The sequence below is a fragment of the Balaenoptera physalus genome, assembly GCF_965194825.1.
Source record: "Balaenoptera physalus genome assembly, chromosome: 4".
NCBI classification, from domain to species: Eukaryota; Metazoa; Chordata; class Mammalia; order Artiodactyla; family Balaenopteridae; genus Balaenoptera; species Balaenoptera physalus.
In genome coordinates, this window is record NC_138891.1 from 31,265,039 (window position 1) to 31,279,839 (window position 14,801).

The 14,801-nt window shown below is 39.4% G+C and overlaps 1 pseudogene across 1 annotated transcript in view; it reads right to left on the reverse strand.

Moving 5' to 3' along the window:
• The window catches only part of LOC309659603 (ceruloplasmin-like), a 43,393-nt pseudogene extending 28,817 nt beyond the window's left edge, over positions 1-14,576 (reverse strand). The window contains exons 1-5 of the transcript in view: positions 6,318-14,576; positions 5,240-5,490; positions 3,870-4,082; positions 3,207-3,375; positions 2,282-2,524 (exon numbers count right to left, since the gene is read on the reverse strand). The product of the transcript in view is annotated as a ceruloplasmin-like (transcript). The remainder of the gene's footprint in view (positions 1-2,281; positions 2,525-3,206; positions 3,376-3,869; positions 4,083-5,239; positions 5,491-6,317) is intronic.
• Positions 14,577-14,801: the final 225 nt, after the last annotated feature.

The window sequence follows — 14,801 nt, forward strand, 5'->3', positions numbered from 1 at the left end:
CCAGCATTGGAACAGCTCCTACATGAATATGGCACCTGCCTACCAAGAGGAATTTGAGAGTCTGTTTAGCCAAAAGTATTTTCCCTTATGGGTCTGAAATTGTTACCATTAATTACTAATGAGTTAGTTGGTTTATTAGATTAACTAGTTGGCAGGCAGGAAGAAAATCAAGGCAGGTACATTTCCATGAGGGAATCAGTCCTGTGTTTTGATTTTAGAGCGACATTGGTGGGAGAGTAAATTAATACAGACTTTTTGGAAGGCAATTAGGCAGCATTTGTTAAAATTAAAAACCCTTCCATTAAAAAATTTCACTTCTTCGTAGTTAAGCAAGACACATATTTGCACATACATAAAAAGATAGAAATAAAAAGGGGTTAGCTATAACACTGTTAGTGAACCAAGAAGGTGAAAGCTATTTAAATATCTATCAGTAGGCAAATGGTTAAATAAATTAGGCTACATCTCAAATATGGAAAACTATACAACTGTTTAAAAGAGTAAGTTAGAAGTATAGGGAACGTCATGGAAAAGACTTCAAGGCATATGGATGAGTAAAGAAAGCAAGCAGCAGAATAAAGAAAAACCTATTACATAAAAATAATAGCCTATTTTTTAAAGTTATATAATTAAATAAAACTTATATGCAGTGTGATCTACTTATGTAGAACAAAACACAAAACAATAGCTGTGCATTTTTTATTTCTACATGTTCATATATATTGTATGAAAATGCATGGTAAACAGGTTTGCAGGTATTCACGCAAACTTGCTTACAGGGATTATTCTCTGGAGAGGGAACTGGGATAGTAGCAGGGTAGGGTTGGACTAATGGTTTATTCTTAAACCTTTTCTCTAAAGGCGAACACAAAATCTGATTCTTCTCTTTCTTTTTCTTTTTTTGCTAATTTTGGTAGTGTAAACTCTCCCCCTTGGCCAATTTGAAGCTACCACAAGTTTATCAGCTGGCTTATTTAATTCTCAACTCTCTGGAGGTCCTATGAGGTGGCTCCCAGATACCATATTAGACTTTCACTCTTTCTGTCTGCTGCCGCCACCAAATTCTCCCTCCCTCCTTTGCTCCCCCCCCGACCCCGCTCCTTCCTCTTTCTTTTCTTCCTTTCTTTCCAGCAAGTCTATTCATGTATTCTTGTAATTCCTAAAAACAAAACAAAACAAAAAACCAAAAACAAACAAACCCCCCCCCCAAAACTGTAGGTCACAGGAAGAGAAGAAACACAGGGGAAGGCTATGGGGTCCATCAGCCAAAGAACTTTCAGAAGATTTCTCAACTGTGCCTAGGCTAACCCTATTTTTTTCTGCAGAGTTGAGGAGGAAAGACCTGATTTAAAGGCAAGATCTGTAAACGAGGTAAATAGGAGGAGTGGGGCTGAGTGTACATTTTAACCTTTAAAACATATGTTAAAACAATATTCCTTTCTAAGTGAGAACCTTTTTATCATTAAATTCTGTCAAGTTATTATAGCTGTGTGTGGGCCTCCTTTTTCTCACAACCCTGGGAGGGACACAGCACATAGGAAATCCCAATAAATACTTGTTGTTTAGTTGTTTAAGTAATTAATTGAAGTAAGATGCTAACCAAAATATGGGACTTAGAAAGAAGAAAGGTTTTTCTCAGAGAAGTAAACCCCATTTTTGTACAAAAAAAAAAAAGAAAAAAATTCTTCAGTTCTAGTAACCATCATGTTTACTGATTGAGAAATAAAACAAAACATTTACATGATTATATGTAGAGTTTAGTCATATTTAAGAATAGAGAAGATCAATAACTTCATACCAGGCCTTCCTATCATTAAATGTGAAGTGTGATTGAAGAGGGAAATAAACTAAAATAAGGAGGTTTACTGGGTACTGGATTAGAATTACTTGGTCCTACATAATTCCTGGCTCTCATAGGGTTTTGGGTAAGTGTTTTAACCTCTTGGAACTTGTTTTCTCAATTTAAAAAAAAGGTGTAATAATACATGCTCTGTCTGACACTCAGGGTTCTTGTAAGGCTAACCAGCTAATGAATATAAACTTCTTTTTTGTAAAAACAACAACAAAAATAATCCCTATATACCTAAAAGGGTTTATTACCATAAAGATAAAGGTGTCAGAGACGTGGGTCCTAGTCCTAACTGTGTCACTGACTTTCCAAAAGGCAATCTTATCACCTCCCCGATGGCATTTCCCCCATTTGAAAGATGAGGCATTTGTAATGGGTCGTAACCCTGGGAGTCCCCTGACCCTGTATTATGTAAAAGGAATAAATCCCTACCATGTATCTGACAGCCCAGCATCCACTCTCCAGCACCCTTGGCCACCAAGAAGGCATCTTGCATTGAGGCAGAGAAGACAGTAACAGTGTCTTTTCTGTGATTCCGAGAGATCAGAGTTTGTCCGTGGGTAAAGATGGAGTGTGTGTCCAACACACCACCCATGCCAACAAAATACCACTTGACCCTGTCCTCTGCACACACGGTGAGATTGGGCAGATTTCCATACATGTATCCATTTATTGCTGAAAACAGATGTAAATTAACCTATCAAGCATGTTAGATCAAGGCCACATGGTATAGATTCTATGCGTTTTCTCATCACATAAGCCTGGCAGTATCATCATTGTTCTCATGCATAATCTACGACAGGACTTGATTTGTTTTCCCAAAAAAGAGGCCATAAGCATTGTTTCTGATTAAAGCTGAGGAGCACACAAATTTAGAGGCAAGAGGAGGAAAAGTAAGCTAAAAAGCAGGAAGCAGTGAAAAGGGGAAAAGAATAGAAAGAAGCTAAGTCCATGGAAGAAGAAAACAAGGATAAAGGTGACTGAGATAATAAGAGCATCTTTTCTGAAAAGTTCTACATAGAAACACATTTCCATAAGATATCTGGTCAGTTATGTCTTTGTTCTTCTATAATGTTTTATTACCTTAAAATTACATCTTTGCTATGCTGTCACCACCTACTTTTGATCAATATCAGATGTTAGAAACAAATGCATCTGTTTAACTTTACTTGCTATGAAACTTTGGAAACCAAGAGGATTTACCAGATGACTTGCCTATCAACCAGCATACCCGGGGTAAAAAACTGGGAAATAGAAGCTCATTTAAACAAACTCAAACAAAGGGAAATCATGAAATAGAATCATAGAAGTTAGAATTATAGGATATAATGAATGAGAAAGTTCTTTATAATCTTACAGCACATGAGATTGCTCTCCCAGAAGCCAGAATCTCTAGCATTAACTTGGCCAGATTCAGTAGATATATTAATATTGTCATCGATATACCAGCTACGGTTTTCCAGTTATAGAAAACATCAGACCATAAGACTCGTGGATATTTTTTTCCATGTCTCTATCCAGGGTTCCTGAAACAAAACAGCAAACCTTCCTCTTTGCAGAAATTCTTTTTGCTATGAAATAAACTAGTGATTCTAACTGATCCCACTCAAAATGTAAAAGTAAACTCTTGCACCTCCACAGACAGAAACCTAAGGAACTGAGCATGCAAGGAATAGGCAGACAGCCTCTCATCTCCCTATTTCCTCCCACCTTGTGGGTTCAACACTTCTCTGTAGAAGGGTGGCAGAGTTTTGTGTGAAGGTGGCTAAGGTGACGATTTCTGGGTTTGACTACCATCTAGTGTCCAAACTGCACTCTTGGACTTGAATGGCGGCATTGGACTCAAGAGTGCCATCTAGTGCTCAGAGTTCCAATGGCAACGTTACTTTCTTGACTGGAGAATCAAGGTCAAGGCAGGCAAAGAGAGCTCATTTGATAGCAAAATTCCACTGGAAGAGTGAGGGAGACCCCACGTATCCTGGTTGGCTCTATTGCTACAATGAGATTTTTAAAATGTAACCTCTTTTACAAGTCAGAATTGGTCCAAGAAGTCCTGAAGCCACATCTTTGAGAGTTTCTACATGGGGGTGGTACATCCGTGTCATGCAGTTACTGTCATTGGGACAAGGCCCCTGAGTTTCTTCTATAAACCACCGGTAAGTATACTCTGCCCCTGGCTCTAGCCGGTCATCTTCCTTTTGCGGGCCTGTAGTGTTATCAGGATAGAGAGTGCCTAGAAAACAACCTGCAGTGTGGTCACAGTAACCACCGGACGACACTGCTTTGAATGTGACCCACGCTTTCTCCATTAAGTCATGAATGTATGTTAATTTGTATTTTTAGAATAAAGTGTGCATCTCCACCTTCCTCTCTCCTGCCTCTTGTCTCCCTAGATCCCCCTTACTTGGTTTCTACCTGAATGCCCAACTTGGCCAGTTTCCAGACTAAATTGGAATGAGTCAGGCAGCATATTAACAGACTATCATCACCTTTATTGATAGATTCCATAAATATTTATTGTGTACCTACTATGTGCTAGATCTTGGATACAGAGAGCTAGGATCCTGAGTTGCCCTCCGTATTTTCTATACTGCAAATCAGACTTTGGGACCCAGGGCCTCAAGAGGATCCATGTTACCTACAAGCTGCCCACAGGCATCGGGAAGTGGCCTTCTGCATAGCTGATATTATACTGAGCTACTACCTTAGTCTGAATCTGGGGTCTTGCTCTCTTTTTTTTGCTTCCTTTCCTAGAATTTGGCTTCATATCTCCACCTCTTGAAGCTGGAATCTGATAATTATAGGTAACATTCCTTCATTCAACAGAAGACTTTGAAGCATGACCAACCTATCGTTTATCATCTTTTGAGACGACCTTGCTGCATGTTGAACACAAAACCCTATTTGCTAGCTTTCTCTTCCCTTCCTTTTTCCAACACCATCAGGCAGCTGCGAGTGTGGATGTTTAGGGGAGAAGATACTGTCTGGAAAATAGTGACTTCACCTGACAGTGATGTTTTCCAAGAATCTAATCCTCATCCACTAGGAAATGGAAATGAGATGAAGGCAGAACAATATTTCTGCCAACCTAACATTTAGCTCATGAGTGTCTCCTACCCATCCCCAAATTATTTACTTATTTATTTACATAAGAGAAAAGTGTGTTTTCTTTCCCAGAAATTGCACTGGGTGCAGGGGGGAGGGTCCACTCATTTCAAATGAGAAATTAAAGAACAATCTGGGATATAAAAATTAAAGACATCTGAAGTAAAAGTCCGCATTCAACCCAAACTACTCCTAGCTCACGATTACCTTGCTTTTCCTGAGGTTTGGGTCTCAGACTCTTCATAAGCAAGAGCTCAGGAATCTAAGGAAAGGGGACTCACTTACCTTCATTTTCTTTAGTGCAGGTGATTCCGTGAGGATGGAAACTATAGTTTCTTGAAGCAAAATTTTTCACATGTACACAAATGAGGTCTCCAGTCTCTGCTTTCATGATTGGACCTAAAAATCCCAACCAGGATGGTTTTTCAATGATCGTTTGAAATGTATCATCCGTGTACTCAAAATACAAAGCCTTTTTATAAGCAGGTCCTATCCTATCTTGGCTTTGTTTTAGATATGTTTGGGACTGAAACTCTCAAACAAACAAGAACTTGAACAAGTTTTGACTGGAAAGAAAACAGTGTTAAATCAACTGAAACTAGAAGTAAGAAGCGTTACAGCCTAATTTTATAGAGCAAACCCAGACACTGGCGAAAATCTAGAAGGAGTCAAAAACAGGGTAGTAGGCAAGGAGAAGTTTGGAAGTTCTGGTGAAGAAATCGAATGCAAATGTAGCAAGTAATATACATGGTATTTCGGTTTAAATGACTTACCAAATTCTTTGTACTGAACCACGAAAGGTTTCTAACCCTACCCTGAGGTAACTTTAGCTCTCAAGCATCAGATCAGTTCCTACAAGTTAAGATTGTTTACACATTCCAATGATTCGTGGATTTGTTGGTAGAATTGGGGGCAATCTGGCACACAAACATAGTAAATCAGAACCTGACTCATAACCTCTAGATTTCCTCGTCCCAATTATCTGAACAGAGAAATCAAGAAGAGAGCTGCAATTTTACAATCTCTGCCATAGACTCCATATCAGAAGGGAAAGTGTTGTTTTACATCTTGAGCACCACTCAAACAAAATCGATGATAAATACAGAATTAGAGATGATCCCTGAAATACGCATCATGAGGGCAAGAGTGGCAATAATCCCAGGAAGGAGCAATTTCTGATTTATATTAATAGCTGTCTTCCATGTCATGCTTATAGTAAAAATTCAAAGGAAGCGGTTCTAATAGCAAATGTGCCCTGAAAGGGTCAATCATGGAAAATTCTTTAGCAGCATTTTATCAGTGAATAATAATTATCAACGTTTGCTTCTGATAGCAACTTTTTCAGTGTGAAGGTATTACTTACTGATCTTCTGAAATAGGCATTACATTGAGCATATATTTACCAGTAGGAGCATAATTCCAAGTAGTTTCTCTAATGCCTATGTAGTAGTGACTCTCTATTGTCCAACCTGGAGAACTAATAAAAACCAGAAAGGTCAGTGGTAAAAGGATCTTCATGTTCAAACCTTGCTCCTGGAGAGGCTAACTGAGTGATGTTTGCCTTCCTTTTATAATCCAGATGTTCTTCCTTTATTTGTGTTTGTTTACATAGATCAGGGTTGCAAAAGAGCTCATCAAACACATCATCTACATATATGTCATTTCCATTCCAAATGCATTTGGTTTTCATTAGTCAGGCCAGGTGAGATGTTACACAACACACAGAGAATACTGGTTCTTGACCCAGTGTACGTTGCCAATTAAGAGCTTGTTGAATTACCGGGTAGATGGGCTACCCAGATCATCCATCAACCCCTAACGATTCTTATCTATTTCTGGATTATAGGAATCGCCTCTAGTCTAGTCTAGTCTACAGACATCCCCCTCTTTCTCAATTCATTATGTTACCGAATCAGGTTTATTTGACCGATGGGCACCAAGTCAAACGCTGAGACACCAAGGTTTGCATCAAAGAAGGGTTTTTTTCTCAAAGCAGTCAAGTGAGAAGAGAGAAGAACAAGTCTCAAATCTGCCTCCTCAAAGGCGAGGGGCTTGGGATATTTATGGGATAAAGAAGCAAGGTGGTCTGAGACTTGGGGGAAGGTGATTGGAGGTAAGAAATAGGTGAAGTAACTGTCGTTCTGCGCAGGTAAAAATGAGCTTCGTGTTTCTTCATGGGACGCATGTTCAGAAAATTGTGGCATTAGTATGTTCTGAGGGTGGAGTTTTTGGCCCTCTGATGTCAAAAGGTCACCTATCAGACACTTGAACAGGCCCAGGTGAGGGATTGGTGGTCTCAACTGGTTTGAACTGGACGAGAGGTGACTCCTTCTTCCTGAAAAACAACTTGGGCACACATCTTAAGGCTTGTATGCCAGAGGTACTATTTATGGGGGGTGGTGAAGTGAGTCTTGTGGTACCTTGTCTAAGCTACGTAAAGCTTGGTGGGTATGCAATTTTGCAAGAACAAAGTGAAGACAGATTACAATTTTCTAATACCTAGACAAGCTAGTTATTGTCTAATGGATCTAACTAATAACTGTCCTCAGTTTCAAGCAGCTGTATCAAAGCTGGCAATTAACCACACACTAGTTTGCATTGTTTAAATTTTTATGTGGTATTTTCTCTACCCCTAATAGATTATAACTCCAATAGATTAGGGACCACTTCTTTTTGTTCTGTATATCTCCCAGAGATGTCAAGAAATAAATGTTAAATTTTGGGGGGACAAATAAATAGAGTGCCTTGGCCAGGATTACAAAAGTGAGGAAAATAGTAAGAGTCTTTATTTGCCATCGATCTGTGTTGTATCATCATATATTGGGATATCTATTACTACTAGGTATTGTCTGAGACTTTACAATTTGAAAGCCACAGTGGTTTCAACAGTCAGAGTGCCGCTCTGATTTAGGTCTAGAAACCCACACTTAGAAATATTAAGGCAGCAAATATGGCATGTACTGTTCTGCAGCTTGGCTTTTATTCCTGAACTACAAGTCTTAGAGACCTAATATATATCACTACCTAGATGTCTACATCTTTCATTTTAATTGAAGCATATTTTTTTCTATCATGAGTGTACTTCATTTATTTTTTAAAACACAAAAGATCAAAGAATATTTTTTTCTGGGCATTCAGACAGGTAAATATGCATACTTAAGGACATAAACTAAATACAGCTCTGAGACGAAGAGAGAGGATTATTATATTTAAAATGTTTTTTTATAAGGAGAGCACATTGCCATTTACTTGATTTAAAGAATCAACAAAATATTTGCAGTTTTTTTCTTTTTTACATTAAAAAAAATGAGGCTATAAATATCTTCCTTATAAGCAACAGTTGCTAAATTCTACACAGGTCAAAACATGCAGGCTGTCATATCACGTTTTCACATTTGTGAATCCTTCGGAGGGTTGTAAGAGGAAGCTGGGGAAACAGCCCACTGCTTTGGCAGATTTTTATGTCACCAACAGATGTTGGAAGAAATTCAGAAAAGCTAGGCCTAGAGGGACCATGGTGGGTGGAGAAATCACCCACAAGAGAGCCACGAGGAAGGGATTCACATCTGGCACCCTTTGGGAAGCACTTGAAAAGAGTGGGGAGAAGATGCAGGTCAGACATGATGGGTTTCACAAGAAAGGAGTTAGGGATGGGCTCTCTGACCTAAGTGAGGAGATCCAATTGGGTTGGAATTGTTGGACGCTACAGTCTCCCACATTTCGCTCTGTGTATGTAAGAACCTTATAACCTTCCCTGTCACTGTGACCTAGACCAGCTGCTGTAGAAAGATCCACCCATCAGGCAGGGGGACAGGATGCCTTAAATGGGTTTTCAGATGTCACTTTATCGAAATTCTATAACTTCCTTCCTCTTTCTTTTAGGAACATTAATTTTACTTTGGAATGTAGATAATAGAAGAGCCATTCAGCTGGGATATTTTTCCCTCAGTAAGTACCCCAATAAGTTCAAAGAAGTCTAATGTATTCACTTCAAACAGATCTACCTCCAATTCTCACTCTGCCATTTACTAGCTGTGTGATTTGGGACGAGTTGCATAATCATTCTAAACTCCAGTCTCTTCCTACCTGTAACATGAAGGTAATAATAATGAAACCTCAGGGCTCCTGTGAGGACCTCTTCCAGCCTGACACAATGTAGGCATTCAAAGTTAGCATCTCCCCTGAGACAATGAAAATGGTGTTAGTAAATGTTCATTGTTCTTTTCTTTTCTTCTCAACAAATGACTAGGACTGGCTTCTATTTTGGGGGGGAGGGAGGGGGGCACTTTATCTTAGGTAATGTTGTATTTTATGGCTCATCCATAGATAAATTATGTTTGCAGTCCTGTCCTTCCCTTCCTGCATAGCCCTCAGTAGATCAGTCTTTTGGTACAGCAGGATTTGAAGTTGGTCACCATTATTTGACTATATTCTTGGTTGGTAGCCCAAGAACATAAGGCAACTGATTTAGATAAGCTTCACTGAATTGGGTCCCAAGGTATGAGCTCAAATACCTTGGAGGGAAATTTGAATGCTTTCCTGGTTTTTCCATTCCATAACTGAAAATATGTTTAAGGAATAAATTGAGCATATAAAAATATGCATAAGGACCAAATGATAATAGAACTTTCTTTGTAAAAAGCTTTACAATATATAAAATATCTTACAAAAGAAAAATATTACCCAAAGTCATCTTCAAAACACTATCCCCTAGCTCCCACCCCTCATACTTGTTTAACAGATGAGGTATCTACAGCTCAGAAGGTCAGGTAAGTTGCTGTAGGATGTAAACTTCCCAGTTATGGAGCCAGGAGTCAAATATAAATGATTGGATTCCAAGTAAATGTCTCTTTCATGTGATCTTACTAATTGGCTCCCATAATTGAAGAATGTATACTTCTATATTATCAACAAATGTTAAGTTTTACTCAGAATGTATAATTCTAACCATATCTTCCAATAAGGCAAACCAATGTGATATAAATGGTGTGGGGACAAGATGGGGAGTTCAAAGACAAGGGGAAGATGCCAGCAATTTTTACACCCATTTCTATTCTTTCTGTTACTTCGACCAATAACCACCATTTGTTGAAATGGCCATCAGATTTTCCTTAGCCACTTTCTAAACACTAGGTCTAATTGTGTCAGCCAATCCCGAAAGGGAAGTTTATTAAGCTCTTTTTCTAGAAGCAGAAACTGGAACTAGAGGGTTTTAAACAACTTGCTAAAGCAAGTAGCTATTATTGCTAGAATTTAAATGCAGACCTTAAAGGCTGGTGAATGCTCTTACTACTAAATGCTCTGCCTTGTAATCTAGGCTACTCTGTGGAAAACTATTTAACCTCTTTGAAGTCCTCTGGGTTAGAGGAGGTTAAATAAGTAGAACAACTAGTAGCTGGGACAGATGAGTGCAGATAAAGTCCTCTGTCCTTTTCAGGTTAAGACTATATAAATTGCAAGCTTTCACAGTATGGGCTAGACTCCATGAAGGACCAGATGCCCACAAAACAAGGCATAGAAGGGCATAGAGGAAAGATATTGAGGACCGATGAGAAAGAGAAAAGCAACCCCTGACATCCAGAGCTGGCCTGGCACTCAAAGGTAGACCTGGTGTTCTCCTGTTGGACATAAACAATTTCTAGAACACCAATATCAGACAACACCACTGTGACCAGGATAGATCAAGACAAAAACAAGACCACTCCATAGTAATGTCTGAACACACATGAGGAACGTGAACATTGTCCAAACCTTTAGAATAACCAAACATTCCCCTATCCTGGCCATAACTGATGGCTGCTTCTTTACCTATTACACCTTTAGCTTTAACCCTCCTACCTTACAGACAAGATTTATGAAGACATCCAATCATACAATTATCCCTACTTCCTCACTGCATTCAATCCAGAGCAAAGCCCTACTTCCTTACGCACCCCCATAAATCACCTAACGTTAGTCCTAATCCTATAACAAGTCCTTTCTAGCACACTTTTTCTGAGATACTCCAGGTTCTCCATGGTGTGGGTTCTCTCACATTGCAACGAGCAATAAACACAACTTATTCAACTACAGATGCATTGACACTCATTTTCCCTAGGAAAAGAAACCTATTTCATGGCTTAAAATACTAACAACATGGCAAAAATTCAGAAATTTATGTCTCCAGCCGGGACCTCTCTGCTTAACTCGAGACTCCATTGCATATGGTGGTCTCTTCCACAACTTCACTTCATTGTTTAATACAGTATTTCTCAGACATCTATGCGCAGATGAATCTCCAGAAAGATCTGTGGATCTTTTAAAATGCAAGTTCTGATTTTGTAGTTCTGGGGTGGGGCCTGAAAGTCTGCATTTCTGCGCTGGCTCTCTGATAATCACAATGCTGCAGGTGCATAAGCATGCCTGGAGTAGCAGGAATCCAACAGACACCTCAAAATCAACATGCCCTAGTAACTCCTAAGAATTCTAGCTTTAACTCCAACTTGTGAAGAGCTTGGAAGCCATTACTGCCATTCTTATAACAAGAAACACTGGACAAGCCGGAATTCAACAACTTTTTTTGAACCCATCAGAGAATGGAATTTGTAGGGCAAACTGCTAACCTCACATCTGGAGAGTCAGGTGAATCTAGAAGACATCAGCTTACCTGGAGCAGAAACCCTTGGAGTGTAATGTTACGAACACTTGAAAGGTAATTTTAATGAACTGCTGGAGGCTGAATATGGGCTAGCATGAGAGTGAGAAACTCCAGGAGGCCATAGCCTCAGTGTCGGGCTGGTGGGTGGGGAAGGGCCATACGTTCATAGGCTTTATCTCCACGAACCCCATCAGGTTCTCAAGGTGAAGATCTGAGAAAGATCCCCACATGGCTCTGGCAGGGGAAGGAGAAAAATAAAACCAGTGAAATAGGCCCAGAGACTTCTCCATAGCAAAGGCTTATTCTCCAGAGGGAAGACTTGATCAGAGGCTTTTCCCAGAGGCATAAGAGAAGGGTATGTCTCTCATTCCAGCCCTCTACAGCCTTCCTGTTCATCTAAGGGAGAGAAAGGTGCTATACCAGAAGAAACACCTGTGAAGGTCACAGGAGAGAAACAGAGGCTGACTAAAAGACTGAGATTTAGGGACTTCCCTAGCGGTCCAGTGGTTAAAACTCCACGCTTCCAATGCAGGGGGTGCTGGTTCAATCCCTGATTGGTGAACTAAGATCCCACATGCTGTGCGGCCAAGAAATTAAAAAAAAAAAGAAAAAGACTGAGATTTATTGGAAGATTATAGAATGTCCTTCCTCTTTCATACCTTACCACTGTGCTCCAGTATAAAAAAAGCAGATTACAATTGAAAGAGCCACAAGACACAGTGTGTCCTTAAGAAGACATACTTAAGGTGGCCCAAAGTCAAGAGGGGAGACCAAAAAAAAAAAAAAAAGGAGACACTAGAAAAGTTTGAAGCCTCTGGCACCTAGAGCTATAGCAAACATTAAAAAACATTAAACCAAGCCCAGCTCCTAGCTGGATTATCATAAATCCTTATACAAAAGCCCTATTTACCTCAGTATCCATAACCCAATACCACATCTTCCTCTTTAAACAAAAAATGACAAGGCATGACAAAAAGCAAGAAAAAAGTCTGAAGGGACAGAGCAGACTCAAATATGACACAAATGTTGGAATTGTCAGACAGGGAATTTAAGATAACTATGATAAATATGTTAAGGGCTATAATGAAAAACATAAACAACATGCAAAAACAGGTAAGTAATGTAAGTAGAGAGATAAAAATTCTAAGGAAGAATCAAAGGAAAATGCTAGAAATCAAAAACATTGTAACAGAAATGAAGAATGCTTTTGATGCTTTATTAGACTGGACACAGCCAAGGAGAGAATCAGTGAGCTTAAAGATTAGTCAATAGAAACTTCCAAAACTGAAATGCAAAGAGAAAAAAAGAGTGAAAACAAACAAACAAACAAACAAAAAACACATTATGTTGTACACCTGGAATTAATATAGTGTTATATGTCAATTATACCTCAATAAGACACACACACACAGACACACAAACAAAACAGAATATCCAAGAATTGTAGGAAAGTTTCAAAAGATGTAACATAGAGAAAATTGGAATGCCAGAAGGAGAAGAAAGAAACGGAGTAAAATAGATGTTTGAAGTCATAATGATCAAGAACTTTCCGCAATTAATGACAGACACAAACTACAGATCCAAGAAGAAGCTCAGAGAACACGAAAGACCAGAATAAATACCAAAGGAAAAAAAATACCAACACCAAAAAACCTATACCTAAACATATATTCAAACTGCAGAAAACCAAAGATAAAGAGAAAATTTTGGAAGAAGCTAGAAAGGGGAAATATCTTGCCTATAGAGAAACAAGGATAAGAATTATGAAAATGAACTGATCTTGCTCATCCCACCAAAAGCCATTCCAGTCATTTCCTTCTTCATCTCAGTTAGTGACACCTTCGGTATTCCAACATCCCAGGCCAAAAATCTAGGATTCATTCATAGCTTCTTTCTTTCTCACATTTCACATCCTGTCTGTCACCTGTGCAAAATATATCTAAAATGTAGCCACTTCTCACCACCTCTACTGATATACTTCCCTGGTTCAAGCCACCATTATGCCCCTCTGGGGTGCTCTAAAGTCTCCTAAATGGTTTCCCTACTTCAACCGTTGCCTCCCCTCAGTCTAATCTTAATACAGCAGCCTGAGTGATCCTTTTTTTTTTTAGGAGAACAAAGAAAATTTCATTTGAGCCAAACTGAGGATTATAACCCAGAAAGCAGAACCTGAGTGATCCTTTAAAAATATAAATCCCATCAGGTCACTCCTCCACTCAAAGTCTTGCAATGGCTCCTTATTTCTTGCAGAGTAAAATCCATAGGCCTTTCTATGGCTCTCAAAGCTTCTTAAGGATCTCAGCTCCCATTACCTCTTTTCTCTCACCTCTCCTTTCCTCTCCTTTGCTTACTCTGCTCCAGCCAGGCTTACCTCCTAGTTGTTCCTTGAACCTACCAGCCACTCTTAACATAAGGCCCTTGAGCTATCTTCCCTCTTCCTGATTGCTCTTCCCTCAGATATTCTGACGGCTCCCTTTTTTGCCTCCCTCCAGTCTTAAATGTCACACTCTAAGTGAGGTCTATCTTGACCACCTGATTTAATATCGCCACCTGCTCCACCTCTTCTCTCCCCAGTGCTTGGATCCCCCTACTTTTTTTTAATTTAATTTTTAAAATTAATTAATATTAATTAATTAATTAATTTCTGGCTACGTTGGGTCTTCGTTGCTGCACGTGGGCTTTCTCTAGTTGCGGCAAGTGGGGGTTACTCTTCGTTGCGGTGCACGGGCTTCTCATTGCAGTGGCTTCTCTTGTTGTGGAGCATAGGCTCTAGGCTCACGGGCTTTAGTAGTTGTGGCACACAGGCTCAGTAGTTATGGCTCGTGAGCTCTAGAGCACAGGCTCAGTCATTGTGGCACATGGGCTTAGTTGTTCCACGGCATGTGGGATCTTCCCGGACCAGGGCTCGAACCTGTGTCCCCTGCATTGGCAGGAAGATTCTTAACCACTGCACCACCAGGGAAGCACCACCCCCTGCATTTTTTTTTTTTTTGGTCAATAGTACATATCATCTTCTAATTTACTGTAAAACTTTCCTATTTATCAGGTTTATAGTTTATTGCCTGTCTGTCCTTACTAAAATGAAAGCTCCATAAGGGAAGAGATTTTGTTGGTTTTGTTTGTTGATGTATCTACAGCACCTAGAACAGTGTTTGGTACAAAGCATGTGCCTAATAGATATTTATTGGATGAATGTATTGTAGTACATCC